Here is a 13,259-nt window from a genome sequence, read left to right on the forward strand (position 1 = left end):
AGGCCATTCCTCTAGCCTAATGTTGCCCAGTAGTCCCAAAGTCTTCTTTGCTATCTGAAATAAGAAAGCTAGCACATGTCTCTATCAGTCCATCATAATCAATAATGAAATCCATCTTCTTATAGTTGCCAGATAAAATAAAAGGAACCTGCTGCTGTGGTTTAAATGATGGTATCCCCTCCAAAATTTATACTGAAACTTAATCCACATTGCAGCTACTTTGAGAGCTGTGGCCTTTGGCTGATGATTAAGCCATGAGGGCTCCACCCCGATGAATGGGATTAGTACACTTCCAAAGGTGCTTGAGGTAGAAGGAAATGTTTTCTTGCCCTTCTGCCCCTTCAGCCATGCGAGAACACAGTATTCTCCTCCAGAGGATGCAGCAATAAAGCACCATCTGGAAGCAGAGAACAAGCCCTCATGATGCCAACCCAACTGCTGCTTGATCTTACACTTTCCAGACTCTAGAATTATGAGAAATAAATTTCTATTGTTTGTAAATTATCCAGTCTGTGATATTTTGTCATACTACCGCAGACTAAGATACCTGCTAATTGTGAATTTTATATAAATAATGAATAATTTTAGTACAAATAAATAGTGCTTTAAATATAAATATTTAGTCACAAATAGTGCATGGAGCATACTTAATGCTAAAAAGCAATTCAACATTTACGTGAAATTCAAATTTAATTGGGTGTCCTGTATTTTTCTTTGCAAAATACTGCAACACTGTTCCTTTACTCAAGCCTGAAAATCTCTTGAAACTAGCATCTTCAAACTCTGAGTGCTGTTCTGCCCCAAACTCAGGATTTTTCAAATTATTGGAGAAATAATCCATGCTTGGGTTCTGTCCTCTCGAGTATAACACAAAGCAAAATTTTCTTTGATCTTAGCTTCTTTACTAGTCACTTTATATCCAGAATACCTTCTGGTAGTGTCTTCTTCTCTCCTTCCCTGATTTCAAGGCTTCTGGAAAACAGGTTTGAAAGCCAGATAGTCTAAAAATAACGTTCACTTTTAATCCTGTCATATAGAGCTTCCCTGAGGCAAATAAATGTTTGAGGATTAGAAGAGATGAAAGGAAAATAAAAAGGGATCAAACCACAAATTAAGGTTTATCTCAATAAAGCTTTCTGACAAATGGTAATTTATAAAGAAATATCCCTTCCAATAAAGATGGTCATCTTTCCTTTGCACTTTTCCTTCTGGATTAATAATGTGCCATATTGAAATTTGTCGAAAAATACAATACTCTTGAATAAACTACTGTGGAATCACTGTGCTTTCCATATTTACAGGGTGAATCTACAAACTTGCAGGTTGGTTGAACTGGATGGGGGGATTGGGCTTGCTTGGTACCAAGTCAATAAATCTTTCCATCTGTATAGATGAGTATTCTTTCAATTGACTTGGAAGGGGCTAAACCAAAGTCTATTTGATTTACATAAAAAACCAGAAGCATACAACAAAATGATCAGTATGCACCTATCTTAATTGTGAAGAACATTTGGATTGGGAATTGAAAAATATTAATTGGACAAGTTTGTGTACCTCTGATTGTGTGACCTAGTTATTTAAACCTAAATAAATTCACCAAGCCTATAGAGATATAATAGGGTAGTTTCATATAATGTGGCCAGGCTGATTAATAAGCACTCCAATTACCACCTTTAGAAGTCCACAATTTTGAGACTTCAGAAGACCCCCCGCATGTCTATCTTAAATAGTGTGATTCATTCATGGATGCTTTGATTGCATTTCAATTATTGAAGGAGAAAGCTGGAAGAAAATAGATAGTCTGACTGTTTACTGTAGTTCCTGCCAAACTACTTTTCCTAAAAAATTTCTCTTCTTCAGGAAAGGCCTGATATACAGTTGTTTCTAAAGCAGTAACTTTCTCTACTTTCTTCAGATGAATGAGAGAAAGTATAAGATCACCTGGAAAGAGTGAGGGTTAGCAGGGGTTTCCTAGCACCTTGAAACTGCTAGTTAGAAAGCTCAGAATAAGTAAATGCTCGCTTTCTCCCCACCTCCCCATCTCCTACCTCTCTCTTTTTATTATTATTATTTTTTAAATAACTATTTACTCTTCATTTCATCAGAGAAACAGGAAATCCTAGAACCAGTGGAAATACATACAAGGCTCATATAGGTATTTTAAGATTCTGGAATCTAAGGAAACTATGTGTTTTTTAATTAGAACTGATTCAAATGCTTTGACAAGTCTTGAAAGAATAACATATGAGGCATTCCAGGTTTACCCTGCAGTCAAGCTCAGCGTTTCCAGCCTTTGAAGTTGCTGATTTACACACATCTGCGATGGGCTCAGCTGGACCCACCGCTTACAGACAACTTTAGAGTCACAGGCCCCAGGTCCACTGCATTTAAAGGGTCTGAGAAAGCAGTACTGTTCATCTCTGCCTGAACATTAGAATCACTCATGGAGCTTTCCAAAGATTCCAATTCTTATGCTGCACCACAGACCAATTATATCAGAATCTCTGGGGGTGGCGTCCAGACATTCATGTTTTTTAAAGCTCCCAGATGTGGGTTAACAATTAGGATAAATTAACTTTAAAGCATTCATGAATTAAGATTCATAAAAGGCAGATCTCTAATGCTTTCTGGGGTGAGAACTACAGGACTTAAGGGAGTGACCCACATTGGGGGCGATGACCCCCAACTTCAGGGACCTAAGAGCAAATACAGTTCTCAAAGGAGGCTACCCGTTAAGCTTCAAAAGGAAGAATGTGTTTTCAACTGTTTAACACTCAAGATGGAGGGAGTAGAGGGCAAAGAGTACCTGAAAATCCTAAATTTTCATCCCCATTTTACCGCTGGCTATCTTCTATGACACCTTGAACTTCCGTCCCCTCACCTATTTAATATAGGCTGAGTTTTGATCAGTGGCTCTCAGTTGCACATTGGAATTTCTTGGGGTATTTTGCAAAGTACTTATGCTTAGGCTGCAACCCAGACCAATTAAATTAGAATATCTTGGGCAGTAATTCAAGACTTTGCTATTTTAACATATTCCTCATGTAGGACTTCCAGGTAAAATAGAGGATGCCAATGTCTTTGAACTTCAGACAGATAAACAAATATTTTTATTACAATATACCTCAAATATTTGCATTGGGCATACTTATATTTAAAAAATTATTTGTTGTTTCAGATGAGCAACAAATAATGCCAAAATCTGGCAGCCCTACCAATGTGATTAAAATATGCAGCCAGAATTACTGGTGTCCTTGCTACTCATAGGGTGATCTTCAGATCGGCAGCATCAGCTTCACCTGGGAGAAATTAAAATTTATGGGACCCAATCCATGCCAACTGAATCAGAAACTTTAACAAAATCCTCAAGCATTTATGTGCACATACATCTTTGAAAAGCACTGGCATAGGTGACCCACTACAAAGTTTCCAAAATCTTCCAACCCTCCAGCCAAAAGCAACAAATCCAGAGGTTGCTGCACAAATTAAAGAGAGCCCCTAAGTTCACAGAAACTTCAGAAATGGTTTTCATTGCATGTATGGCAAGAAAATTGGTTGCTTCTATTTTTCAACCCAACTCTAAGATTAAAATGTGCTAATTCTTTTGTTAAACAACAGAGGATTTGAGCTTAAATTAGGCCTCCCCTCACACTACTTGGCCTGTCTGTGCCTGTTCTCTGCAAAGATGCAGGGCCTGGGCTCTGACCGAGATCTTATTTTAGTCAGGAGAACATGAAGCTGGATTGACTTCATCAGCCTGCCACCAACCCAAAAATTGTGACTCAGACCTGACCTGTCTTTGCAAATATACTCTTGCCTGCAGGAGAAGGACTCCTCACCTTAGCCAATTCACTAGGCCTTCCCTTCATTAACATGAGGATGTCTTGTCCTCTAATGAGATATCTAGATATTAATAGGTAGATTAGATAAAGAGACATATTATATATACACATTGTTTTTGTTGATATTAAAATAAAATTTTAACTCTTCCAAATTAAAAAGTATAGCATTTCAGAAGCTCTATAAGAATTCTCAAGCCTAAACATTATCACACCCTAAGCCGTAACTTATCAAACACCGTTAGTGCATTAGCTACCCCCTTTCTGAACTCAAGGCAAATCCAACTGTAGAAATAAATACCAAACATATTGTCATGTTCACACTATACATCACATTTGTTTGAAAATGTGACTACAACATCAGTTTTTATTTTCTCAATATATACTTCTTTTTCTAGTATCAAGAGCTTTGATAAAAGGCTAAATGTACATCAACACCTCTTCCATATGACCACATGTGTATTTAAGGGGAACTTTAATGTTTATGTTTCTAATGGATTTGCACACTGAACTCAAGAAAGCATTGTTTTGCAAGAGATGTTAGCTGTACAAAAAAGTACCTTTCTTTTTCCACCAATGAATTTGTTAGCTTAAGGATAATTAAGACTTCAATCTAAAAAAACATCTGTTTAGTTTACAGGTTAGTACCTTGCATGTTCAAATGCATTCCAGACGAATGAAGATGTTTCTTGGGAATCAGAATGTCCTTTAAAATCTCTTACTTTCCACTGGAAAAAGAATAAATCAAGAGTGTAAAATGACTAAGGGTCTCAGTTAGACTCTGGATCCCTGGCTCTGATCACTTTCTCTAGGAAGACTCCACCGAAGTTTTCAATGGCTAAATGCAATTTTCGCCCCATCTATTATTCCAAATCAGAACAATGTGCATGCTAGCCTTGCTAGTAACTAACATTAGTGTAGATATGCTAACATGACTTCACAATTAAAGGACAGATTCTAGTGCTTTTTTACCACTAGCAATTTTCTCCTTGCGATTGGGACCAAGTTGATGACCTAACTTACATTATTTTTTCCTTCAATTTAGTATAGTTGACAGTGAACTCAGTTCTTCCCACCAGATCATGCCTTTGGTGGTGGAGTTCCTGACGGATGTTAGCTGGCTCCAGTTTGTCCTCCTTGCTTGCTGAGGTGACCAGACCTCTTTGCACCAGAGGGACTAGAGCCATTCAAGCCAACACCCACACAGGGTGGGACTGATTCTCCCTAGACATAAATTTGCCAGATTGTCATCAGCTAGATCATCCCCCTACAAGGGCAGAGAAGTAAAAGCAAGCTGAATCATAGATTACTTCACAGCTTATAGCTAATAAAATAACAAACTCAAAAGTTAATGCAATTATTTTCCTGAGTTCAAGACCATATACTGAGACAATTGGCTAAAAAGTAAATATACACATATATTATATGTATAAATATATAATATATATGTACAAACATACATATATATGTGTATATATATATATATATGGTAAGAAGCTCAGATATTCAAAAATTTTCTGAAGATACTCAAAGGTATTTGCCAAAAAGATGGAAATTAATGTGTGAATAACATTCTAAATAAAACATTTGTAAAGTAAATTATATACTTAAAAACTCCATAGTATACTTACTGAACTTATAGTTATTTATTATAAAAATATGTTAGATAATACAAACTACCAAGGTTATTTTTGGTAGTTACTTCAAATTCAAACTGAGGATTCTCAAGTAACACTGAAATTCTTTACCTTTCTTGTATTTCCATCTCCTTCTTTCCCTTGTGTTTTCTCAGAGACGAATATAGCCAGTTCAGATAGAAGGATGACTTAAATGGAGGTCAGAAGATATTAATCAAACTGTAGAAGGAGTATTGTGGGGATAGGAAACAATGTTTCCTCCATAAAAGACAAGTGGAGCTGAATTGAAAATAGGAAATGTATGGGCATGGTGGCTCACACCTGTGAGTAGCTCCTCAGTAGCTACTCACTCCTGTGAGAAGGAGGCTAAGGTGGGAGGATTGCTTGAAACTAGCAGTTAGAGGCTGCAGTGCACCAAGATCATGCCACTACACTCCACCTTGGGTGACAGAGGAAGTTCTTGTCTTTAAAAAAAAAAAAGAAAGGAAAGGAAAAAAAAGTGGAAAAAAATAGCTATCATGCATATGTATCTTTGATGTTGTTGAAGATGCTTTGAATACAAAACCTAAAACTTTACTCCTACAAAATATAATTATATTTAACTTGTACAGTTTTGTCCCTCAAGTTGTATATGCTTTATTCCAGTGAACTCTAATGAGAAATCATCCCTTGAAATATTAAGGGATGTTCTAGTTACCATTGCTGAGTAACAAATTATCCCAAAGTTTGGGGACTTAAAACGTGCTCATGATTTTGTAGATCATGAATTTGGGAATACCTTAGGTAGGCAACTCTAGCTCAGGGTCTCACATATGGTTGCAGTAGACGTTATCTGGGACTCCAGCCATCTGGAAGCTCCACTGGGCAGGATGTTTGAGAAGGCTCTCTCACCTGGCTGGTAGTTGGTGATGACTATTGGCTGAGATTCAGCTGAGGCTGTTAATAAGAGTGCCTACTGTATGTGGCCTCTTTGCCTGGCAGTCTTGGGGAGGTCAGGATTCTTATGTGGTCTTCAAAAGCAAGTATTCTAGCTGCAAAACCTTTTCATGATCTGGAATTAAAAGTCACTCAGTATTACCTCTGCCATATTCTACTGCTTAGCAGCAAATCAGATTCAAGGGGATAATTAGACATCCTCTCTCGATGGGGGAAAGGCAAGGCTCTAGAAGAATATGTGGCACTGCAGATGTTATTGCAGCCATCTTTGGAAAATCTGCTATAGATATTCAAGGAATTAATTAAAATACACTGGATTTAAATGGAGATAGATAGATAGATTGATTGATTGATTGATGTATATGGTTTAAGGTATATAGCCAGCCCTCTGTATTCCTGAGCTGTGCATTTGCAGAGTCAACCAACAGCAGATCAAAAATATTCAGGAAGAAACATTAATAAAAAATAAAACAAAAATAACACAAATAATAAGAAATACAGTATAACAACTAGTTACATAGCATTTACATTGTACTAGGTATTAGAAGTAATCTAGAGATGATTTGAAGTATACAGGAGGATAAGGGTAAGTTATAGGCAAATGTTACCCATTTTAGAAAAGGGACTTGAGCATTCACAGATTTTGGTATTTGAGTAAATCTCGAGTATGCACATGATTGTATGGGACTGTATGCACAACAGCAATTAAGATCTGCTGAAAGCAATTCCTCTGGGTTGAGCTTCCACTCAAGGAAGTACCCCATTGAAAATACATGGCATAAGGGAATGGTTGGGAATTGTTCTTATAGGATAAATCTCTTATTTAGTAGCATCCCAGCAAAGGCTTAGAAAAGGAAGGAAAAGAGAGATGCAGACTGCAAAAGGAAGAAATGAAAGAGAGGGAAATAGGGGAAGGGAAGGGATGGCAAGAGAAGGGAGATAAAACTTAGAAACCTCTTTCTGCCAGTGCCTGGCCTCCCTGAGATGGGTTACCAAAGCAACCACAACTTAATTGAGCAGCAACTCATGTCTCTGTTTGTCATGGCCCATAGGCATGCTGTTTGCATGTATGCTCTTTCTTCCCTCTGCTTATAGATTTACCTGCTGAGACTCAACTCAAAATGAAGAGCTATAAATACAGAGAGGAATCAATGTATTTGTTTTTATCCACTGTCTCCAATGCCCTGATTTTGATATTTTTCCACTTTAGAAGTCAGGAAGACTCAGTGTTATGCTGGCTTTTAAAAAATACTTTTAGGAGTTAACTTATTTCTGAGAGTTTTGAGCAAATTAAATGGTAGTGTTGTATCTCCCTTGGAAATTTGAAAGGATGTACTACTAACATTTTCCTGGCCTTTTTTGAGTATTATCTTTGCTAAATTTCCTATTCTCTAAATTATTTATTCAAACTTCTTCTTAAACCACAAGCCAACTAATTTCTATAAAGGTTTAATATTCTCCTAGGCACTTATGATGTGATTAAAGATAATTAATGGCTTTTCAGTGCCAAGACTCATCTCTTTTCAGATTTTCTAATGCTCTTCACAGTAATATCTTAATACATTTATATTTGCCTGGCACATATTTTTAATGGGAAGGAAACTGTAAAGTTTATTTTTAACTAACTGGTTAAATGCAAAAAATAGACTTTGCCCTTGGATTGTCCTTGTTTGTAGTGTGGGTATCAGGAGAATGAGGCAAGCCAGGCTGTGAGGAGTCTGTGGATCATGGCTTTGGCAGTGTGGAACCTGGGACAAAGAGTCCCCCTTGATACGTCTGTTCAGCAGACCAACTTTGTTGTAAATATTTAGATAGAAATGGGCTTTAGAGCAGCCACATCTGAAGACCCACAAGGCTGAATGTTATACAGGGTGTGTATTGTTTATGGCTGTGATAAATGTTTAAAAGGGAGAAATCCAATTGACTCCTGTTGTGATACTGTTAATTAATTGCTTGTGGTGTCTGTTCATCAAGTGTGAGCATAGAAACCTGTTAGTTCACTTACCACGGGGGCTGGACTTAGCAGATGGGAAAAATATTATTTTGGCATGTTTTTAATGGCAGCACAATTTATTTTTATCTAGCTCTCTTTGGTGTGTTTGAAAGGAGACTGCCACCTGTGCTTTGTGGATGAGTGTCAATGATTCGGACAGATTAATTTATGGCTTAGTAGACAACCACAAAAGATTGCTGAGGTAGAACTCACCTTTTGGCCAGCTTGACATGAACTTCAATTTTACTTCATTTTCCCAGGCCTGGAAGATTGTATTTAAGTAATATTATACCAAGTAGAATATAATCTGTACTTTCTCTTAATCATGGAAAGTACAAATAAAGATATAGACTTGTTTCCATACCTCTCTCTCTCTCTGTGTGTGTGTGTGTGCACATGCTGTAAAATCTGACTTACCTAAATTCTGACATTTGTAACTGCGTTTTCAAATGCTGGAAACACAGATACATCTTCAATGATGTAAAAGCACATTCATATTTTTTAGCAATAAATCTTTGACCGTAGAATATCATTTAAATAAATTGAAAAGCAGACCAATATTAACATTATGATTTATATGCTACTTGCTGCTAGAAACTTGACATAGAATACCAATTATGAAAATGGTATAGTGTTAGATTTCTTCCTGAATTATTACACACACATTATACTTTGCAGGGAGCAGGTTTGACTTAAATGTAAATTACCAGGACTTTTTCTGCTCTTTCAAAGGACTATTTGTTGTATTACCCAGTGCTTTTCTATCCCTCACAGTTGAAATAATTAAGATCATTTGCAGAGCCTGGTTTGCTCATTTTGCCTAGTTACATTGCTGCTATGGTCCATTATGTCTACAGGGGAGCACCATTATTTAATCTGAACATCTGGAATCCATCATGTGTAGTGAAAGACAAGATGTATCCTCAGTTTTAAGCCAACTCCATGATAAAATTGATGGATGGGACCAATGTGTATAGGTGAAGAAGATTGATACTTAAGATCTGTACGTTGTGATTGGAAGATCACAAGAAGACTTTTATTCTGCTTCATTTTTGTTTACTTTATTTCATTATATTGTATTTTATTTATGGCACAGCAATCAGAATCTGATTGAGGATAAACCCATCCTATTCGGGTCAGAGCATTAGAAGAAAGAAAGAACTGACATTTCTCAACCTTCTCTACCTGAAGACTCTCTTTGCTGTAACTACTTGAAGAGTTCTCGAGGAATACTTTCCTGAAGAATCCCTGATCTGTCTTTAAGCAGCTGTAGAGAATATTCACTAAGAGTAATGGGACACATCTCTCTGATGCCCACTTCTTTTCTCTTATCCCTGCAAGAAAGTGAAGTTTTCTGAGTCAGAGGTTTATCTTAGTTTATTGTAATCAGACACATGTATGAAATCCAAAGCACACAATCTTCATTTTTAATAATATGAATCGGCCCCCTGTTTATGTGCTTTCTCTGGTCCTTAACCTTTTTTTTTTTTTTTTTTTTTTTTGCTTTTTTAATTTTAAGAACATCTGTCCCCACTGCAACTTCACTTTCATCAGGAAATCTAATTATAAAGATAGAAAAGAGTATAGCAGGTGAAGCAAAAGACAGCAGCTCCACCCCTTAATACTGAATACTTAGATGACTCCCAGATGAACAGCTGGATCCCTTTATGGTTAAAAAACCAACTCACCTGGTGTAAAAAAAAAAAGCAATTGATGGATCAAAGAAGTAGTGCAGATAACAGAGAGCAAGTGATGTGGATATGAAATACATTAGGGAGCATAAAAATGCAGTTTGGCCAGGATTTATTTCTAGTTATGCATTGATGAGGAGACATAGGGGGAAAATTGTCAAATTAAAAAAAAATTCTTTTGGCAAGTTTTAACTTTGCCTCTATCCTTTTTCTCTTAATCTGCTACCCAGATATGCACTTAAAATAGGAATGCGGGCCTACTGGGGCATGAAATAGTTGAGAACTATTCAACAATGAGGGGAATGAGAGAAATCTATTTAGAAGGACATTTTAGAATTAAAGCCATTTGAACCTGAATAGTCACAGATAATTTAACATGACCCCTAAACCATTAGGGGGATTTTTACAACAAGGACTCGGCTCTGTATTAACGATGTCATTCTTCTTAGAAATTGATAACTATAGAAGTTATGCTATGTGATATGAGAATGACTGCGCTTTATGTTTACAAGAGATCAGAGTCGATAAGAACCAGGTGAAACACAGGAAACCCAAAGGAGCTCCTTCGTCCTCCTCTCAGAGTCAGTCATTCTAGGGAATCTGCACATCTTCTGGCTTTCCCATTTCTATCAGATGGTTACTTAGGAATAAATGAAAATCAGCAAAAGTGCCATGATAATTATCACAAATTTGTATGAAATAATGAAGCAGTTTCATGCATTTGTTTCTATATGTTACCTCTGTTAATGAGCTAAAAAGGGTGTTCAGTTTCCTCTGAACACTTGGACGAGTGAGATTCTTTTAGTCTTGTCTCACTGATTCCCAAAGTTTATCTAAATCTTTCCAGAGGAGGACTTCTATTGTCAACACTTGATAACCAAACCCTTTGTTTGCTTTTTTCCTACCATACACTACTTGTTAATCAACTTGCACAAAAGCAATTTTTGGTTCAACTATGTCCCGAGTAGCTAACTGGCTATGACTTTATTTTGCAGGTGTTGTAACTTTGTTAGCTGTTATTTTAAGGAGCTCCAGCCATGGGCTCATTTGATAGATTTAATTGCCAACATCTTGAACAAAATCCTTGATTTTAAAATGTTAATTTACCATATTTAGCACAAAAGCAGATTGCCAAATAAGTATCCCATTTGGTTTGCTCTATAAGCAATAGAAAACCCTTTGTCTTCATTTGACAAAGGTAGACACTTGGAAATGAAAGATGAAAGCTTGGAATGTGACCTGTAAGTCCAAAATCACAGACCAGAAAGCAAGAAAGGACGTGAACAGCACATGTCAAGTATCCAGGAATTCCTAAGCATAATGCAGAACTTTAAGAATCAGAAATAATCTCTTTCTCTCTCTCTCTCTCTCTCTCTCTCAATCTCTGTGTGTGTGTGTGTGTGTGTGTGTATGTGTGTGTGTGTGTGTGTGTGTGTGTGTGTGTGTTTTCTTTATCTGAGCATGTTTTTTATATACTGCCTTTTCTGGTAACTTCATTAGGTCTGCATAATTATAGTTTGCTTCAACCTTAGTCTGCTTCACTATTCATTATTATCTATTTGGTGCATTGTAGCAGCATAAATATAACTAAATTACTAGGGTCAAACCATAATGGGAGCTGTTGTGATGGTAATTAGAGCAGAAATACAGTCTTTTTTTGGTAAAACTTGCAGAACTGTAGCATGAGGTGTGTTCTTCTAGGGTACAATTAAAGTCAGGTTGTGGGTTCAAGGTGGTAAAATGATAGATAATGAAGGTATACACCATTAATCACAGTTCTGAAAGATGCTCTGTATCAACTCTGTTCTCTCTGAAAGGTAGCTCCGAGGTTGATGCTAAGACAAAAACCAAGAGAGGGCTTAGAGGTAAGATGCAAACTTCCATGCCTTCACTAATTGTCACTGGAAAGCTAAAACTGTATTGAATTATCTAAAAGGATAAAAAGGAACTAGTAGATAGTCTCCGTTTCAACATCTCAATGTGGATGTTGAAATTATTAAATTTGAATTTAGTGGAACAAGCTTTAATTCTACGTGTCTTTGTCATGTTGGGCTCAGTCTCTCACATGACATCCTTAGGATTTAGAATTTGCTATACCTTGGAGCAGAATCACCCTTATTGTCTTTACACACAGCCCATAATCCTGGAAAGCAGAAACAGAATTCCACTCTCATCTTCCTCAGTTTGTAGACTCTCTAAGTGTAGTGACTCTAGGCTCAACGTGAGGTATGTGGAAATGTTTCAAAAGAGAACAAGCCCTCAAAATTAATAAATATCTGCTGATTAACTTTTTTCATTAGCAGCAGCAAAAAATTGAAATAATTCTAAACCAGTAAAATATCTTATTAAAAACCCAATTGAAAAGTCTGTGTACCCAAGATGTAATAAAGGCTTGCTCTTCAGGCGCACAATTGAAGCCTTTGATCTCTACTTAGGACTGCTCATTTGATCTCATTTGATGTACTTCTGGCTACTTATTGAGCATGTATACATGCAGGATGTTCAAGGTTGTAGGCAACCTTTTCCAAACTAAGTTTTTTGACCTTCGGGGCTTTGTGGAATTTAAGAAATCATTTATGTTTTATACTCTGAAAGTTTCCAATTTGGAAAGCTGTTTAAAGTCAACGGTTGTTTCGCCAAAAACTAACATAGAGCCCGGCACACAGTAGGCATCTTATAAATTTCGCTTTGAGAGAATGAGTAAATGATTGGGTAAAGCCAATGGATACAAAGGGGCCCAATAAACTATGTGAATATTAAACCAAAAAATGGAAAAACATTTGGCCTCAAACTAATAACCACACAGAAAACTGAGCACATGTTTTCTGCTCTTGTTGATTTTCCAAAACACACAGTAAAGAAGTTTCTCATGTAGCATCACACATAAAGGCTTAGACTGGTGAGTTATTTATTGGATATGTTATTCACAATATAATTACTTGTGTATCTTTGGACATTAATTGTTCACTTTTGGATGATTTCACAATCAGTTATCGATTCTTTCAGCCCTCCTTTTTAAAGGTAACTTTCAAATTGTAGTTATTTTTATAGTTTTTATAAAGTTAGTTAAGTTATTGATTATTATAGATAACTTAGATTGTATGTTCAAATTTTAAAAACTGATTAATAAGCCAAAATTGTGGTAGATTGAATAATTTTTTAG

The 13,259-nt window shown here is 36.5% G+C and overlaps 1 long non-coding RNA gene across 1 annotated transcript in view; it reads right to left on the reverse strand.

Moving 5' to 3' along the window:
* LOC116562925 overlaps positions 1 to 13,259 on the reverse strand; it is a 102,039-nt gene that overhangs the window by 2,410 nt on the left and 86,370 nt on the right. The window contains exons 8-9 of the long non-coding RNA XR_004274135.1: positions 11,861 to 11,931; positions 8,619 to 8,667 (exon numbers count right to left, since the gene is read on the reverse strand). This is a non-coding gene — a long non-coding RNA (uncharacterized LOC116562925). The remainder of the gene's footprint in view (positions 1 to 8,618; positions 8,668 to 11,860; positions 11,932 to 13,259) is intronic.

Source organism: Sapajus apella, unplaced genomic scaffold (genome assembly GCF_009761245.1).
Source record: "Sapajus apella isolate SASKATOON/1434 unplaced genomic scaffold, GSC_monkey_1.0 scaffold33, whole genome shotgun sequence".
NCBI classification, from domain to species: Eukaryota; Metazoa; Chordata; class Mammalia; order Primates; family Cebidae; genus Sapajus; species Sapajus apella.